Here is a 6,085-nt window from a genome sequence, read left to right as displayed (position 1 = left end):
CCAGTCTTCTCACTTGGTGTATCTCAACATTCTTAAAGACACTGGACACTGGACACTATCGGTACATTGTCTTCTCACTTGGTGTATCTCAACATTCTTAAAGACACTGGACACTATTGGTATGATGTCTAAGACTACAGTTGCAATCATCTTAAAGACACCAGACACTATTGGTACTTTGTTAGAGACCTGTCATCTCACTTTGTGTATCTCAACATTCTTGAAGACACCGGACACTATTGGTTCTTTGTCAGAGACTACGGTTGCAATCATCTTATAAAAACACTAGACACTATTGGTACATTGTCAGAGACCAGTCTTCTCACTTGGTGTATCTGAACATTCTTAAAGACGCTGGACACTATTGGTGATTGTCAAAGACAAGTCTTCTCACTTGGTGTATCTCAACATTCTAAAAGACACTGGACACTGATGGTACATTGTCAGAGACTACAGTTACAAACATCTTAAAGACACTGGACACTATTGGTACATTGTCAGAGAGCAGTGTTCTCACTTGGTGTATCTGAATATTCTTAAAGACACTGGTTACTAATGGTTCATTGTCACAGACTACAGTTGCAGTCATCTTTAAAGACACTGGACACTATTGGTGATTGTCAGAGACCAGTCTTCTCACTTGGTGTATCTCAACATTCTTAAAGACACTGGACACTGGACACTATTGGTACATTGTCAGAGACCAGTCTTCTCACTTGGTGTAACTCAACATTCTTAAAGACACTGCACACTATTGGTACATTGTCAGAGACCAGTCTACTCACTTGGTGTATCTCAACATTCTTAAAGACACTGGACACTATTGGTACATTGTCAGAGACCAGTCTACTCACTTGGTGTATCTCAACATTCTTGAAGACACTGGACACTATTGGTACATTGTCAGAGACCAGTCTACTCACTTGGTGTATCTCAACATTCTTGAAGACACTGGACACTATTGGTACATTGTCAGAGACCAGTCTACTCACTTGGTGTATCTCAACATTCTTAAAGACACTGGACACTATTGGTATGATGTAAAAGACTACAGTTGCAATCATCTTATAAAAACACTAGACACTATTGGTGCATTGTCAGAGACCAGTCTTCTCACTTGGTGTATCTTGGTGTATCTAAACATTCTTAAAGACACTGGAGACTATTGGTGATTGTCAAAGACAAGTCTTCTCACTTGGTGTATCTCAACATTCTAAAAGACACTGGACACTGATGGTACCTTGTCAGAGAATACAGTTACAAACATCTTAAAGACACTGGACACTATTGGTACATTGTCAGAGAGCAGTGTTCTCACTTGGTGTATCTGAATATTCTTTAAGACACTAGACACTATTGGTGATTGTCAAAGACAACTATTCTCACTTGGTATATCTCAACATTCTTAAAGACACTGTACACTGATGGTACATTGTCAGAGACTACAGTTGCGAACATCTTATAGACTTTGGAGACTTTAGGTACATTGTCAGAGACCAGTCTTTTCACTTGGTGTATCTCAACATTCTTAAAGGCACTGGTTACTAATGGTTCATTGTCACAGACTACAGTTGCAATTATCTTTAAAGACACTGGACACTATTGGTGATTGTCAGAGACCAATCTTCTCACTTGGTGTATCTCAACATTCTTAAAGACACTGGACACTGGACATAATTTGTCAGAAAGTCTCCGCATCAGGACAGTTTTTGTTATAGCGCCCTCTCTTGAATCAAAATCTCCAATGTTTCCATGATCATACCAATCGCCATTTTACAAGTCCAAATCCAAACTAATCACGTAAATTCCTCAAATAATTCCTAAATATCCAGGTTAATCCAATCATCGAATCACTTCTATTAATCACCAAAGTCCCGTGCGTGCATCTTAATCAACCACGGGTATATGATCACCAATAAATCAAAGTTCAAGTACACCTTCTTTTCATGGTCCTTCGAAGCCGGATTCGAACAAGCGACCTATGGATATGGCTACGAAAGAAATGGAGACCGAAAACATTAACCGGACAACCCCTCTTGATGATACCCATGCAGTTACCATTGGCGGTGTTACTATTCCAGTTACAACTCCAGCTACCAGTACACATCCAGTCCCAGTTACTGTCACCATCGTCGAGACCTCACCTTCCTCTACCGGGGTTTGCAGCACAGCTACAGCTGCAGCAGTTGGACTACAGACAAGTGCTGTTACCGTCCAATCCCGTTCTCGGTCCTCTCGTGACAGACGTATGCCGGCCCACTTTCAGGACTTTGTTATTGACACTATTGGTACATTGTCAGAGACCAGTCTTCTCACTTGGTGTAACTCAACATTCTTAAAGACACTGGACACTATTGGTACATTGTCAGAGACCCGTCTACTCACTTGGTGTATCTCAATATTCTTAAAGACACTGGACACTATTGATACATTGTCAGAGACCAGTCTACTCACTTGGTGTATCTCAACATTCTTGAAGACACTGGACACTATTGGTACATTGTCATAGACCAGTCTTCTCACTTGGTGTAACTCAACATTCTTAAAGACACTGGACACTATTGGTACATTGTCAGAGACCAGTCTACTCACTTGGTGTATCTCAACATTCTTAAAGACACTGGACACTATTGGTACATTGTCAGAGACCAGTCTACTCACTTGGTGTATCTCAACATTCTTGAAGACACTGGACACTATTGGTACATTGTCAGAGACCAGTCTACTCACTTGGTGTATCTCAACATTCTTGAAGACACTGGACACTATTGGTACATTGTCAGAGACCAGTCTACTCACTTGGTGTATCTCAACATTCTTAAAGACACTGGACACTATTGGTATGATGTGAAAGACTACAGTTACAATCATCTTAAAGACACAAGACACTATTGGTACATTGTCAGAGACCAGTCTTCTCACTTGGTGTATCTCAACATTATTAACAACACTGGACACTATTGGTAATTGTCAAAGACAAATTTTCTCACTTGCTGTATCTCAACATTCTTAAAGACACTGGACACTATTGGTAATGGGAGACTTTCCATTCTCCCTAAGTCACCGAGAGAGGGCGCTCATTACCGGGTAAACTCTAGAAAAAAATGGCGTCTTCATTCTTTGTTTACACTTACGTATCGACGAAGGTTTTCAACTTTGTATAACTTGCTTCTCTAATCAAATTATGCCTAATACTGGGTGTGCAGTGCTGCAGTGTGCGGGAAGAGGTGGATATGAATTTCCAAAGGAAAGAAAGAGGTGCAATGCTTGGCGAGTGGCCATAAGACGAGTGAACGATGACACAGGACGATCATGGTGGCCATTGCTTAGTGATGTCGTCTGCGCAGAACACTTCACAACATCAGACTATCAGCAGTTTGGAAAGTCCGGTAAGTTACTTAATTTTTCGAAATTTAGGCCTTGACTGGCCTCCCATACTCTGACTCAAACATTTATGCAAACGTAGGCCTTTCAAAGCTTTCTAACCTTCATAACATTTCAATTTCGTAGCATCCAAAATTGACTAGAGACTAAGTAAAGAAGAGTACTAACAAAAGTGACAATAAGTAGGCAGGCCTGTTAGTGTTACTGTTAATGTTACTTGTATAATGTACTATTTATCCTGATGCAAAATTAACATCTATTGTATAATGTAGTTGTAATTTGTCCTGGGCAGGGGTAAACATTGTACTGTAGGCCTATAGGCTATAGCTATGTAACGTTAGGCCTATGGTGGCTATAATAATGTAAAAAAAGAACCATTATTTCTACCCATTTTCTCAAAGTTTGGTCTAGTTTGGCCTTTGGGTTTGTTCCTAATCCTCGCGGCTCAGATTTGTCTGTTTTTTTTCTTCAAATCTGAGTTTACTGCTAAATTTTTGAGAGCCACATTTTAAATTTGTTGATATTTGTATAATTTTATGAAAATATGCAAACAGTAGAGTGAACGATGGCTGTATGATTCTCAAACTGGTAGGGGGCAGTTGTGACTTGTCATTGTGATACCATTTTAATGGGTGGGGGGGGCATGCTTCCCTGGCTCCGCCGCTGTTGATTAGAGTTGGGTCTCGGAAGCTACATGTAAGAACCACCCATCGTGAGACTACATTTTGCACAATACTCCTCAAAAGCTTACCAAACATAGATGTAAATAAACTGTCCATTAACAACTTCTTTACACTTTTTTTTTTTTTGGTCAGGTCTAAAATTGCAGTGAAGGAGGCTGAAACCAGATGCTGTTCCTAGCCAGTTCTCATGGACAAAGCAACCAACTTCAGCAGTTGTCTCAAGGACAAAACGCTATACAGAATGCTGTGTAAAGAGAGAGGGTACCTGTGAGGGTTCTGATGAGTTGTCTATGGATGTTGATGTTAACTGTGATCTGGACATTGCAATGGAGGTAAATGTGAACAGTGAAAATGAAAAAGTACATAACCAGGCCATCCAGACAGACCTGCAAGAGACCCTGTCAACATCAGTCTCCACACATACACAGACGGAATCTGAGACGAAGGTACAGGGATTTACTATTCATGACTTCAAGAATGACCCCAAAGGAGTACACTACTACACAGGGCTTCAAGACTATCTCAACTTTATGGATGTACTTGCTTCACTTGGACCATGTGCTTTTGGGTTAACTTATGTAAATGGTAAAAGGCCATCCTTATCTGTGCCAGATCAACTATTTTTGACTATACTTAAATGTAGGAGATATACAGCCAATTTTGAATTAAGTCGAATGTTTAAGGTCAGTGAATCAGAGGTATACACTGTATTTGCAACATGGATTAGATTTATGCATCTGCAGTGGATAGAGATTGATATCTGGGCAGATAGAGACATGGTCTTCTTTTATGCTCCATCTGATTTCAAGACCAAGTTTCCCAGCACTCGGAGTATCCTTGACGGCTTTGAGTTTCCAGTTAAGAAGCCCAAGGCACCTGCTGCCCAGCAGGTAACATTTTCAACATACAAAACCGTAACACTGCTAAGGCACTGGTTGGTATAACACCAGGAGGTTTAATGTCCTATATGTCTGGTGCATATGGAGGTTCAACCAGTGACAGACAGATCATTGAGAGGAGAGGATTAATAAATAAAGTCAACAAAGGTGATTCAATAATGGCTGATAAAGGTTTTGATGTACAGGACTTGTTTGCGCCAGTGGATGTCACAGTAAACATTCCTACTTTTTTCAATAACAAAAACAGAATGACAGGCCAATCTGTTGTAAGAGATAGAAAAATATCTAGCAAAAGAGTTCATGTTGAAAGGATAATTGGACTTGGGAAAACATATAAAATATTGACGCTGCCACTGAATCACACAGAGACAATTCTCTCCTCAGACATTGCATTTATTTGTTTTATGCTTGTTAACTTCAGGAAATGTATTGTTTCAAGATAGTCATACTATAACTAATAGGGCGAGGACAAACAAGTTACATTTTCATTACATTTTATGCAATTACCATTGCAAACTTGTCAACAGAGAGGAGTAAAAAATCCAATTGGAGAACACTTAAAAGTATTGGTATAATTATCATGCAAGTTTGAACCAGAAAGTACTTCTTTGAATATGAATACATGTACATGTATATTCAATTTGTGAAACGTGGTGTCTGTTTATAAATAGGCTTCACCCGTACAGACCCTTACTGCCCTCATTCCCACAAGTTTTGATATTGCCATGTGATTTTCCCCATTAAGACTTGTCAATCACAGCCTCAGGAATGATGACTCAAAATTGTACAACAAATAAACATTTCATAAAGTCCCATGAAGGATCCTTTATGCATACCAATGACACAACTAATATTAGAACAGTGTGAACACTTGCACTACAAACATTAATATTATGACGCTGTGTTTTATACAGTCATTAGGCACTGTTCATTTTTCAAAGTGCACTATACAACACAGCCAGTTAATGTTGTTCACTTGTACCCATGGCAATTTGTGATGAGGCTGCCCTAATAATAAACCATTTTATTAAATAAATAAATAAATATTTATGTCATTTTAAATTAAATTAACAAAATAACTGTTGTAAATATTTGAATAATAATATTTTTCTTTTTTAT

General features: G+C 39.0%; 1 pseudogene; it reads left to right on the top strand.

Moving 5' to 3' along the window:
• The first annotated feature begins 1,987 nt into the window (after positions 1-1,987).
• LOC117305585 lies at positions 1,988-5,409 on the top strand (annotated as a pseudogene).
• The last annotated feature ends 676 nt before the right edge of the window (positions 5,410-6,085 follow it).

This window comes from Asterias rubens, assembly GCF_902459465.1.
Source record: "Asterias rubens chromosome 8 unlocalized genomic scaffold, eAstRub1.3 super_scaffold_89, whole genome shotgun sequence".
NCBI classification, from domain to species: Eukaryota; Metazoa; Echinodermata; class Asteroidea; order Forcipulatida; family Asteriidae; genus Asterias; species Asterias rubens.
This window is presented reverse-complemented; position numbering and strand designations above follow the sequence as displayed.